Here is a 13,586-nt window from a genome sequence, read left to right on the forward strand (position 1 = left end):
ACAATTTCATTTGTTTATTTGTATCCTGGAAGGGAAAACATCCTCAAACCTGCATCCTGTTTTTTTCTTGTCCCAAGTGGATAATCAGTTTAAAAACCACCAATCAGAAGTCCTGCAAGAAGACAGCTAAAGATGCTATGAACAAAATGCCCCAGCAGAAACTCACCCAGGAGTCTGGAAGCCCACTTCTAGGCATGCAGCAAAAACCATCAGACAGAGCAGAATGTCAGAATGCCAGATGCAAGGAAGGGCACCAGGATGAGGTCTCTTGTTATCTGGTGTGCTCCCTGGGGCATTTGGTGGCCGCTGTGAGATACAGGAAGCTGGACTAGATGGGCCTATGGCCTGATCCAGTGGGGCTGTTCTTATGTTCTTAAGCAAGGTGAACATCGTCTAATGACTTTCTGAAAGAGCCTTTCTGAAGATGACTTTCTGCCTTTCTGGGGAGGCAGTGTGCAGAGCTGAGCCCAGTCCTGAACAGGCCCTGCTGAGAGGGGGACATTGGCCAAAGGTCATTAAGCCCAAGACATCCAACTCTCTTGAGTAGAGTGACTGAGGTGGCCCTTTGGGCAGTCCTCAAAATGCCCAGGCAACAAGCTGGAAAGGTCCAAACCAGCACCTTGAACTGAGTCCAGAGACAAGCAGGCAGCTGGGGGTGATCCAAAAGGCCTTGGAGCAATGGGCTCCCAAGGAGCAGTTTCAGCCAGCAGTCAGCCCTGGCTCCCTGCATCTGGACACAGTCTGTGCTGTGAGAAAAGGGACTGGAAGCAGCACGGCCAGCATGAGAAAGCCTTTAGAGAAGCCTGTGATGCAGCCACTGTTGGGATGTTGGGTGCTGCTTCTCATAAAAGATCTCAGAGAGCAGGAAACCAGGGAGCCTAAGGAGTCCAGAGGGCCAGAGCGCTTGTCCTCCAAGGAAAGTCAACTTGAGTCTTTTGCACTTAGAAAAAAGAATATTGTAGTAGTAGTAGTAGTAGTAGTAGTAGTAGTAGTAGTAGTAGTAGTAGTAGTAACTTTATTGTCATTGCGCTACAGCACAACGAAATTTATGCACCTTTAAGATACAAGCATAAATATATACTACAATTCCAACAGTCACATGCTACACATTCACCCACACATTCTATACAACATGCATCATAATATAAAAACAGTATAACAGACCATAATGCCCAGGAGAATGGTAACAACTTTATCGCCTTATTCAACGTAATTATGGCCGTGGGATAGAAACTGTTCAGGAGTCGTGTGGTGCTGCTCTCATAGTTCTGTATCGTCTACCCGAAGGCAACAGTTCAAAGGACTTCTGAGCCGGATGGAAGGGGTCTCTCAGAATACTATGTGACATCTGCAGACAGCGAGATGTATAGATGTCCTCCAAAGCTGGTAGATGAAGGCTGATGATGTGCTGCGCGATCCTAATAATTCTCTGCAGAGCTTTTTTGTCCCCTGCAGAGCAATTTCCGTACCACACCAAGATATCATGGGTTAGGACACTCTCAATGGTGCAACGATAGGAAGACACAAGCAGCTGCTGTGACAAACTTAACCTCCCAAGTTTCCTCAGAAAATATACCCGCTTTTGTACCTTTTGAATCAACATGCTGGTGTTACTAGTCCATGAGAGGTCCTCTGTGATGTAAATACCTAGGAATTTGAAACTAGCAACCCTCTCCACCTCCTCACCATTAATGTATAATGGTGTGTGTACATCCCTCTTTTTCTGGAAGTCAATTATAAGTTTTTTAGTTTTTTTGATGTTTAGTGAGAGATTATTTTCTTTGCACCACAATAACAACTCCTGTACCTCCTTCCTATAAGCAGACTCATCATTCCTGCTAACAAGCCCCACCACTGTAGTATCATCTGCAAATTTTATAATTTCATTGGTGTTATGTGATGGGGTACAATCATGTGTATACAGGGAATAGAGGAAGGGGTTCAGCACACTGCCTTGGGGAGCTCCTGTATTTAATATCAGAGTGGAAGAATGGTAAGAGCCCATCTTAACTGACTGTGGCCTAGTTGTCAAAAAGTCCTTTATCCACAGACAAATGTCTTGCTGTATGCCCAAACAAGTCATTTTAAAAAACAGCCTGCTAGGTAGAATGGTGTGAAAAGGAGAACTATAATCCACAAATAACAGCCATACATATGTACCCCATTGTTCCAAATGACGAAGGACTGTATGTAAAACAATAGAAATGGCACCATCAGTCGACCTTTTACTCCTGTATGCAAATTGACAAGGATCCAAGGTGGGTGGAAGACCAGACTTAATATGTTTGAACACTAGCCTCTCAAAACACTTCATAATTTCCAAAGTTAGAGCCACAGGTCAATAATCATTGAGAGAAGCAACTACTGTCTGCTTAGGAACTGGCACTATAATAGATGTCTTCAAGCAAGTAGGGACAGAGCACTGTGACAGAGATAAATTGAAAATATTTGTAAAAACTTCAGTCAACTCTGCAGCGCAGTCTTTAAGGACCTGTCCCGGAATTCCATCTGGGCCAACTACTTTCCGGACGTTAATATTCTGTAAAACCCTTCTCACATCATCAGGCTGCAGGACAAGTGCCTGAGCATCAGCGGCTGCTATCTCCTCCTCAAACTGGCCAAAAAACTGATTAAGTTGCTCTGCCATGGAATTACTACTGCTGGGCAGACTATTTTTATAATTCTGCCCAGTAAGTTGTCGCAGGCCCTGCCATACCCGGCGGGTATCTGAACTTTCAAAATGCTGCTCAATCCTCTGCCTGCACATGGCCTTTGCATCCCTGATGCCTTTTTTAAAGTTGGCTCTGGCCTCACTGTACTGTAGTGTGTTTCCAGAACGGAAAGCAGCATTCTGGGCTCTTAGCAAAAGGCGCACGTCTCTGGTGACCCAGGGCTTATTATTAGGAAACACCCGTATTTGTCTGGTGGTAGTGACAGTGTCCGTGCAGCTTTTGATATAGAACAGTACAGTCGAGGTATAGATGTCGATATTGTCCTCTGCAAATAATGTCCAGTCAGTACGCCTGAAGCAATCCCAAAGTTGCTCCAATGCATCTTCTGACCACTGTTGTATTGGAGCTGTGGAGGGGAAGGACGCACGGACAGACTTCTAATATGGTGTGATGAAAGTGGCTAGAGCCCCTCCCATAGCATTATAATTTGGGGTCACCCAATGAAAATGACTGGAAGGAAATTCAGGACAAGACAGAGTGAATTTATGGAAGTGCCACAAGAAATGGAGATGGTCATGGCTTTGATGATGTTTTGAAAGGGTTAGATCAATTCATGGAGGCGGACAGACCCATCAACAGCCACTAACCCTGCTAGAAGGAGGCATCGCCACAGTCTGAGGGAGGGTGCCTCTCAATGCCAGGCTTTTGCTTGCAGGGTGGACGAAGGAGGCTGTGTTAGCTATCCTGCCCTGCTTGTGGGCTTCCCTGTAGGGCATCCTGTCGGCCACTGTTGGAAACTGGAAGCTCAGCTAAATGGAGTCATATCTGCCTGATCCAGCAGGGCTCTTCTTGAGTTTTAGCCCAGCGTTGTTGAAGTGATGAATCACAGCCAACTGTTTCCATCTGGCAGAGGCAGCCTATATATTAGCTCTCACCCACTTTTTCTCAGCTAGCTGAGGGAGTCCCCTGGCTATATTCCAGGGTTGTTTTTTTTTTGGGGGGGGGGGATTACATTCTACATAGAGAAGGTCTTTGAAGAAACTACATCTCCCCAAGGATGTCATGCAACAGGTACTGAGGGATGGTGCATCCAGCCCAGCCTGATTCTGATTTTTTCACTGATACAGAACTATCATGCAGGGAAAGATGAAGATGTTGCAGTTTGCTGAGTGGCCCCTCCACAGAGGAGGAGGACGTGTCTTCCAAGCACTTGCAGGCTAATTCATCCATTACGGAATGGCACACCTGAGCGACCCATGGCTCTGCAGCCAGCCTGCAGGAGGCAGGTGTGTTTGTCACCACCAGACTAGCAGCCCAATCCTAACCAACTTTCCATCGCTGACGCGGCTGTGTGAATGGGGCATGTGCTGCATTCTAAGGTGGGAGGGCAGTCAAGGAGGCCTCCTCAAGCTATGGGAACATTTGTTCCCTTACCTTGAGGCTGTATTGCAGCTGCATCAGAGCGAGAATGTGGGTTAGGATTGGGCAATCGTCCTTTAAGCAATATACTGGGGAACATCACTACTAACCACTCAGTCAGTCTCTCTTCATCTGTAGGCTGAACTAAAAATGGCCTGCTTCTCTTGGTGGTCCCAGCACCCCTCCCCACTCCACCCAGAAGGTAGGGGACTACTGCAGACATTTAAAAATAGATTTGGATGCTTTGCGGGGTAGATCTGATGCAACAACTAAGCTAATATGCTTTGGCTTCAGTTATGTGATAGGGCAGGGAGCCACTGGACTCATAAAGGCCCCAAATAATGACTCTACCAGGAGCCATCTATCCTATCCAACAAATATGTACCATGTTTGCTGGATAAAGTAGATGGCTTGGGATGGCTTGTTTTGCCAAGAAAACCCCGAAGTCTGTTGCAACTGGATGCAGCTGTAAATAAACACGGCTCACAAAGCTAATAGCTCCTGCTGCACAGCTTCAAAATGTTTAATTCACAGTAGAAATTTGCCATCGTGGAGAAACCATCAAATTACACAATGTGAAAGTCTATAAACGAAGTGCACTTGGAAGCTGGATGGCATGTCAGGAATGAGCCTCTGGTTTTCTGGTGTGGTTACCATTCCCGTAAGAGATATTCATCTCAGTTACCTTGGCATTATTCTGGGAAAACCTCAGGGAAGCTGAGCTTAATTTGAGACAGGAACTCATTTTCAGTGCCAGAGTTCTGGCCCAGAACATGTGAGGTGGCTATTCATTCTTCCAAGCAACGAGCAATGTGAGCCAGCATGAGCTACTGGAGAGCGCATCGACCTCGGCTCCAGAAGGTTCACAGGTCCACGTTCTGCTTTGGCATCCGGCATCTGTCACAGACCTGGATGCTCCCTCAAAAGTAATGGCTCTACTTTTGTCCCAGCACTAGAATGGGAAGTGAATACACCAGCATTTTCTCTGGCATTCAAAATGCCTTTAAAACTCCTGAGATGCCACAGTGAATAGGAGGTGAGGCAGCAGCCTGGGAAAGGGACCTTCACTACTGGAGAGTTTCTGGTGATCGGAGGAGACCACACAAGGTGCAAGGATTCTGACCCACCGTAGAGTCTCTTCATACATTCAATTTGGCTGCTACCATTTGTTGAATTACTTACTCATGTCAGAGCAACAGGGCTGGATCCCAACCCTCGTTCCTGAGGAGCTTGGAGGCACATGAAGCCACTCCTCTCTCCTTGTACCACCTCAGGATGTGGTGCAAGTTCAAGAAGACCCATAGGGGCAAGGGCATCTTACCCAGAGATAAGGGGAAAGTTTCCCCTTGCCTCTGGCTAAACCACCTTGGGCCCCTATCCTGCGCTGGATACAGCACAAGCCTCTTGCCTTGCCTGTTCCAGCACAGGGTAGGATTGCGCCCTAAACGGATTTGTTTAGAAGACAATAGCGGATTAGCCCATGAAACCACCGCTGCAATCCTAGACGCATTTACTCAGAAAGAAGTCCCATGGCATTCAGTGGGGCTTGCTCCCATGTCAGTGTGAGCAGAATTTCAGCCCAGCTGCATAAAAGAAGAATGTTGAGGCATTTCTGCTTGTCTTGAGCTGGTTTCAATACAAAACACAGTAGAAGACAAAGCCACTGAAACAGCCAGTGAACTAGAAGCCTGACATCCTTGCCTCTGACAGTGGAGTCACTTTGACCAATAAAACGTGACCTCAGGTGCCCAATCATATTCTTGGCTGGCCAGCAGGGCACAGTAGCACCGATGCGCCCTTTGCTGCATTCTGCAGGCCGGTCGGAGACCATGGCATGATAGAGAGGTAAACAAAGGAAATTCCTACCAACTCCACCATGCCATGGGTGTGGCGGCTCCACCAGCCACTTTGGGGGAGAAAGGCAGGATAAAAATATGGTGAGCAAATAGATCAATGTCCTGAATTGGTCTACTCGAATCTGTGCCAGCTTGAGGTGTGGCACTTGCTGCCATATCCACCCCCAGCCCTCTCATAACACAGCTCTCAGTCACCCGACCCCCATCCCGACCCTCCCCACTCACAGCCCACCCTCATGCCAACTTACTTGCTCCACTGGTGGCTGGGTGCTCTGGTGGCTTGTGCACACTGCTGCCACTTTTTCAAGCTTGTAGTCCCCTGTGCATGTTGTCACTGCAGCCACTGCACCAACAGAGTGGGCTCTCCATGGGCGTACTAGTCAACCCATCAGTGGAGGGTGCCCATAAGAACACACTTAGCCTATCTACGCAATTGGTTATCACTGTGCTGCACCCATCCTTGTGTGGTTTTCGACTGTTCTCTCTCCGCTGTAGTTCCTCAATGGTCAACAATTGCTCTTCTACAGCATTTGTGGATCACTAGGAATCTTTTCTACATTCGTGGAGGGTCTGCAGATCAGCAGTAGAGCCCCTAATTTGCATGGAGAATGTTCCAGTGTCACTTGTTGGCAGCACCTCCTGGGACAGCTGGGAAAGAACCTTCTCTGTCTCTTAACTGCCCAATCCTATCAGGACCTTATGTTGGCACCTGGAATGATGGTGCGAAAGTTTCATCAACACGCACAAGTGGAGGCCATGCGCAGGTGCCACCAGCCTGCAGAACCTCCCTTATCCTCCACTGGAGAAGGTAGGTTGGAGGTAGGTGTAGTTTGGGGGCAGGAATGAGAGGCTATCAGTGGCTGCCGTGCATGCTGAGATTGCATCCCCCCTCCCCAGCCCTGAGCTACTCCCTGAGTCTCCCTGGACTTACACCAGCTGACACCGATCCAAGGAGACCCATTGGAGGCCAGGTGGTCTATGGGCGGTAAAATCTTTACTTCCATCTCCCAGGCCATCTGGTTGCCCTCCCCCATAGCATGGATTGGTGGGGGACAGGATTGGGCCTTTGGACTGAGTCCCAGGATATGATCCTTTCCTGGCTCTACACCCAGTCCCACTCTCCTAACGGACTGATTAGGATGCATTTAAAAATGCTTCCATACTTCTTTCCTCTGAAAGTCTCCTGTTTTCCAGGTTACAGCCTTCAGGGATCTTCTCAGTCCATGGTACAGTGGGGAGGATATTGGAGCTGGAAGTTTAGAAACCAGGATGTGCCTCTTCATCCAAGCAACAGGTGCATGTGGACTTCGCATTAGCACTCTTGTGAGCTGCAGGTGATTTGAACGTATGTCAGGCAGCAGTCCAGCAACCTCTGACTTGAACTAACTGAAGAATCCCTCACTAAGTGGACTAACTGATTTGACCAGAAATGCTTCTAGGGTGTCTGTCCAGCACCTGCGATGAAGGTGGATGGAGGGATTGTTCCCTGCCTCTCTTTCTTGATCAAGATGCAGCTCTTCTGCTGGTGGCAAATTGACTTTTGAGCCACTAAGGTTGCTGAGTGGTTCTACTCGTCAGCAAGAGGTTTCCCAGTCTTGTAACTGTTACTGCTGACTCAGAGGCATTTTTGCTTCTGTTTCCCTTTCCTGCAGGATCCACCTCCAGCTTCCTGGCACCTGCCTTCTCTTATTTGCATGCCAAGAGTGCCTTCCTGGTCCAGGGGCCCTGCCTTTGGCCCCACTTCAATCCCACTCCTGCTTCCTCTGGAGTGCGGCTTCCAGCCCACTCCTTGTGAGTTCCCCACCACTCACACATGGTGAGCTGTTTGCGTCCTCCGACTTGTTTATATTCCTCCAGTGGAGCTTCATCGTCTTCTGGAGCTGCCACATCGCAAAGGATCTGCTCTTGCGCAATGTGCCTTCCAGAGTTTTCTGGAAAAGGTGACTGTGTTTGCCATCCGAAGAACAAACAAACAAAGAGTTGGTTCTCACTCAAACTGGACCACTGACCTGGTTAAGTAAAAGGCAGCTTCACAGTATGGGGAAGGGCTACAGTTCAAGGATGCCTCGCATTTCCAAGGAGGAGCAGGTAGCAATTGATGGGAAAGTCCTCTGAATCTGAGACCCTGGAGAGCTCCTGTTGGTCACAGTAGAAATGGACTATTGAAATAGCTCAATTGACCATTGCTTTGATGACAGGACAGGTTCATATCTTCATATGTTGATAGCTACACTGACTCTTTGTCCTACATGCTACCTTTAATATAATGACCAGATCCTATTTGGTTACTGGGCAGGAGGTCTGGTCTAGAGGGTAGAGCCTCCATTTGCCTGAAGATAACATCCGCAGGTTGCCAGTTCGAGGCCACCCGCACCGTGGAACCTTGAAGCAGCTGACAAGCTGAGCCGAGCTATTCCATCTGCTCTGAGCATGGGAGGATGGAGGCCAGAATGTGAAACCAGATCAGAGAGAAACATCTGGACTATTGTGGTTCTTGAAAGATAGAGCCTTCTTTCAATTGTAAAAATCCCTACGGGGATCTAAATAGCCTGCCTATGTAAACCGCCTTGGATAAAGTCTGAGGAGAAATCTGACAACCAAGAAAGGCGGTATATAAATACCTGTATTATTATTATTATTATTACTACTACTACTACTACTACTACTACTACTAAATGGATGTCTCGCAGATGCCAGCACAATACCTGTTCTAACCTAATCCCATCCTAGCAATGCCACAGGTGCACCAATGCCAGGGTAATAAGGGCCAAATGCCACACCTGTCTGGGCAAAGCAACACTGGGGCTTTTCTTCCCAGTGTCACCCCCAGCTCCTGTGGAAACACCAGTTCAACCTGTTATCCATTGAGCTGAGTCCTGACAACAGAACATTCAATCTCACCATAATATACATGTATCATAGCCAAAAAGTTCGCATGTCATCCATGTGGGATCCATGTGTCAAGGGTGTAATGCCCAAGAAGCCAATCACTATGTCCCTTCAGCCCCAACACCAGGGCCCAGATAAGCACTACCAGAGTGGGGAAGGAACAACTGGGGAGGGGATGAGGGGTCCTTATCTCCCAACAAAGAGGCAGCAAGTGTGATCTGGTCAAATGTTTTTTTGAACTTGTGTCAACAACATTTTCTAGGAGGGGTTAGGATATGGTGTGCATCGGGTCCACTTCATCCCTCTCATGTTATGCCCCCATCTCTCCCTGTTTTGGCCTCTCTGCCTGTGGAGTTGTGTTGGTGTCCAAACTTCTTTAGAGTGGAGTTTTTCTTACCATTTAGGAGGTCTTCCCATTGCTCAGTCCAAGGCTGGAGACAGACATTTGAAAAATAATTGGCGTTGCATCAATTGGAGTTGCCTCAAGAATCTGTCCTGGGACCTGTGCTTCGCAACCATAAATGACCTGGGGACAGGGATAAGAACATAAGAACAGCCGCACTGGATCAGGACACAGGCCCATCTAGTCCAGCTTCCTGTATCTCACAGTGGCCCACCAAATGCCCCAGGGAGCACACCAGATAACAAGAGACCTGCAAGGCCTCCTGGGAATTGTAGTTAAGAACATAAGAACAGCCCCACTGGATCAGGCCATAGGCCCATCTAGTCCAGCTTCCTGGATCTCACAGCGGCCCACCAAATGCCCCAGGGAGCACACCAGATAACAAGAGACCTGCAAGGCCTCCTGGGAATTGTAGTTAAGAACATAAGAACAGCCCCACTGGATCAGGCCATAGGCCCATCTAGTCCAGCTTCCTGTATCTCACAGCGGCCCACCAAATGCCCCAGGGAGCACACCAGATAACAAGAGACCTGCAAGGCCTCCTGGGAATTGTAGTTAAGAACATAAGAACAGCCCCACTGGATCAGGCCATAGGCCCATCTAGTCCAGCTTCCTGTATCTCACAGCGGCCCACCAAATGCCCCAGGGAGCACACCAGATAACAAGAGACCTGCAAGGCCTCCTGGGAATTGTAGTTAAGAACATAAGAACAGCCCCACTGGATCAGGCCAAGGGCCCATCTAGTCTAGCTTCCTGTATCTCACAGCGGCCCACCAAATGCCCAGGGAGCACACCAGATAACAAGAGACCTGCAAGGCCTCCTGGGAATTGTAGTTAAGAACATAAGAACAGCCCCACTGGATCAGGCCAAGGGCCCATCTAGTCTAGCTTCCTGTATCTCACAGCGGCCCACCAAATGCCCAGGGAGCACACCAGATAACAAGAGACCTGCAAGGCCTCCTGGGAATTGTAGTTAAGAACATAAGAACAGCCCCACTGGATCAGGCCAAGGGCCCATCTAGTCCAGCTTCCTGTATCTCACAGCGGCCCACCAAATGCCCCAGGGAGCACACCAGATAACAAGAGACCTGCAAGGCCTCCTGGGAATTGTAGTTAAGAACATTAGAACAGCCCCACTGGATCAGGCCATAGGCCCATCTACTCCAAGAGACCTCATCCTGGTGCCTCCCTGGTGGTATTCATTTTTGGTGGCAACCAAAATGATGGCTGGGCTGGGGCACCTCCCCTTGGAGGAAAGGCTGCAGTGTTTGGGGTTCTTCAGTATAGACAAAAGATGTCTGAGGAGGAACCTGACTGGGACATACAAAATTATGCAGGGGATGGATGGAGTGGATAGAGGGATGTTCTTTTCTCTCTAACACAACACCAGAACCAGTGGATATCCAATAAAATTGTTGGGAGAGTTAGGACAGACAAAAGAAAATATTTCTTTACCCAGCATGTAATTAGTCTGTGGAACTCCTTGCCACAGGGTATGGTGATGACATCTGGCCTAGATGCCTTTCAAAGGGAATGGGACAGATTGTTGGAGGAAAAACCCATCCCAGGTTACAAGCCATGATGGGTATGGGCAACCTCCTGGGTTTAGAAGAAGGCTGCCTTAGAAGGTCAGGTGCAAGGAGTGGCACCAGGATGCAGGTGTCTTGTTGTCTTGTGTGCTCACTGAGGCATCTGGTGTGGCACTGTGAGATACAGGATGCTGGACTAGATGGGCCTTTGGCCTGACCCAGCAAGGCTCTTCTGATGCTCTTTTGCTGCAGCAGTACTTCTAGCCTACCTGTCTGAAATTTGGCCACCTCAGTGCCTTGGAGGGGTCCTCAAATGCCTGCACCATTTGTGCAGTTTTGCTGGAAAACAGCAAAGCTGTAGATCAAAAAAGTGGCACTGGTTTCCCCATTGAATTCATTGGGAACAAATGGATAAATTAGCTGATGGAAACAGGCACATTTCTTGACGACACACATTTATTTATCTAAAAAGATTTATAAACTGCTTTTCCAAAAGCAAAAAGCAATATATGCTGGAGTATAAGGTAATAGTACAAAATTAAAACATATCAAAATCAATACAAGATTAAAACAATTATCAACTACATAAGGAGCAAATAAAAACATCAAAAATAGAACCATAAAAGTAGCTCGGAGTAACAATATAAACTGTAGTTGAGAGGAGTGACAGGGGACATCACTAAGCTAAGGGACATCATCAAAAGCTAAGCCAAACAAGTTTGTTTTTAAATCCTGCCAGAGGGGCTGTTCTCAGATCTTTTGGAAGTTCCACAGATATGGTGCCATAGCAGAAAAGGCCCTACATCCTGCTGTCATTCCCCTGACTTCAGATGGTGGAGGCACCCTAAGCAGGGCCCTATCTGACCATTGATGCAATTTATATGACCAGTCAAAGCCATAAACAAGGTATTTAGGCACAAAAATGAGCAGAGAACAGGTATTTAGGAACAAAAACGAGACACAAAACCACTTTTTTTCCCTTGCACACTCCTCCCTCAGATGGGCCTGGGGTTGATTTTCTGCTGTCTGCATGAGGCACGGTCTGAGTGGCTTCTGCAAAATAAAGGGGGAAGTTTGGAACTGGGGCAAAAGTCCTATAAAGGTGACCAGAGAACTCAGAGGAGGAGGGCGGCCGACATGGTTCACCTCGGATTGAATGAACATCTTAGCAATAACGAGGAATTATGAATAGTGGATTTCTTTTTTTGTTAACTTGTCTGGATCTTATTTTCTTTTCTTTTTTGGAAATGCATCAGAGAAAGAACAAACACGAGTCTGATAAATGGACCATCAAGAGAAATAATTCATCCAGATAGGAAGATTAACAAAGGGGCGGCTGGCCGGCGGGGGATGGAAACAAGACACGTCTTCTGTTTCCAAAGACGACTCTGGAAAAGCCATCTAAACAAATAAAATAACCTATTGGGTTGGGAGGGAGAGAGAGGCCAAAAACCTCGAAGGACGGATGGAGGGAATGAGCAAAGGGTGGGTACCTACCACCTTGCCTAAAGAGCAGGTGGGACTGGTTAGTGCTGGAAACGGAAAATCCTGGGGATTTTTCTTCCTTCACAGCAGAGCTGTGAGCGGAAAGTGGGGGCAAAATCACTCCTGACGGCACCATTTAATTTGGATGTTTAGCACCGAAGCCATCTCCTTCCAAAGTTGAGTGCAATACACTTCTTTGAACGTGGATTGTTCAAGTAGAGCTTTAACCTGGGAGTGTGGAAATGGACCACACTGATCAGAAAACTGGAATGCTGCATCTCTTTAAAGAGTTGTCGTCTGGCTCAGGGGATACGGTGAGCTTTCAGATTGACTGAAATTACCAAGCACTATTGTGAAGTCAGTTACCAAAGTCGAATCGCAAGTATTGAAATCCACCACAACCCTGCAGGCACTTCTCCCTGGTGGGTCTCTGTTCTTCGTCTCCAGCAGCTCCCTGGCCGAGGGTATGTTTACTCCAGGGCCACGAGGAGAAATTCCCCGCCCCTACCTCACAGGGCTTGTCAACCTGTGTGTTACTCCTGAGATGGCTTCTGCATATCTGAGATAAGCAGACCAGGACTTCTGGGTGTGGGAAGGGAATGTGTTTGGAGAACATGAGTGCGTTCATATGAAAATCGATGCCTGTGCACACAAGCCCTGCCAGCTTCCCTTGAAATGCTTGAACCGGCCACCCTTCCTGAACTACACCCACCCACTCGGCTGTGGCGTTTACTGGCTTCTCAACACCTGTGGGTGGGTTTCCTGCTTGCTGCAGCATCTGGGAAATGCATCTTAAGCAGCTGGCAAGATTTGGCAGGACTGTAGTGGTGGCAGTGGGTACTGGAGTTCATGATGGAGGTGTGCTAGTGAATCACATTGTGCAATGGTTCCTTGTAAACAGACTTTTGTAATCAGGGAGCATGACACCCTTCTGAATAATGCAGTGGGGCAAGCTGCTTCCTAAATTACATTGATCTGCTGTTTGTAGGAGGTCCACCACACTCCTCTAGACATTTATGCAGGTCGGAGACTGTTGGTCTCCAGTCATGACCTGATCATACACTGGCTGGACTGGCGATCCACCCTCAGGCATAACATGTTGCCTTACATTCTTCCTGGTTGGGTCCCCTGGCTTCTACTTTATTCTGCACAAGGCAGACCTCACCCAGGGTACTGTGTCCAAATCTGGGGACCAGCCTTTAAGAAGGTTGTAGGCAAGCTATAATGGGTTCATTGGAGGGCAACAAAGATGGTTAGAGGGCTGGAAAACTAGGAAAGCCTGGAGGAACTAAGTCTGTATAGCCTAGAGGGGATCCCTTAGAACACTCTGCAA

Source organism: Tiliqua scincoides, chromosome 6 (assembly GCF_035046505.1).
Source record: "Tiliqua scincoides isolate rTilSci1 chromosome 6, rTilSci1.hap2, whole genome shotgun sequence".
NCBI classification, from domain to species: domain Eukaryota; kingdom Metazoa; phylum Chordata; class Lepidosauria; order Squamata; family Scincidae; genus Tiliqua; species Tiliqua scincoides.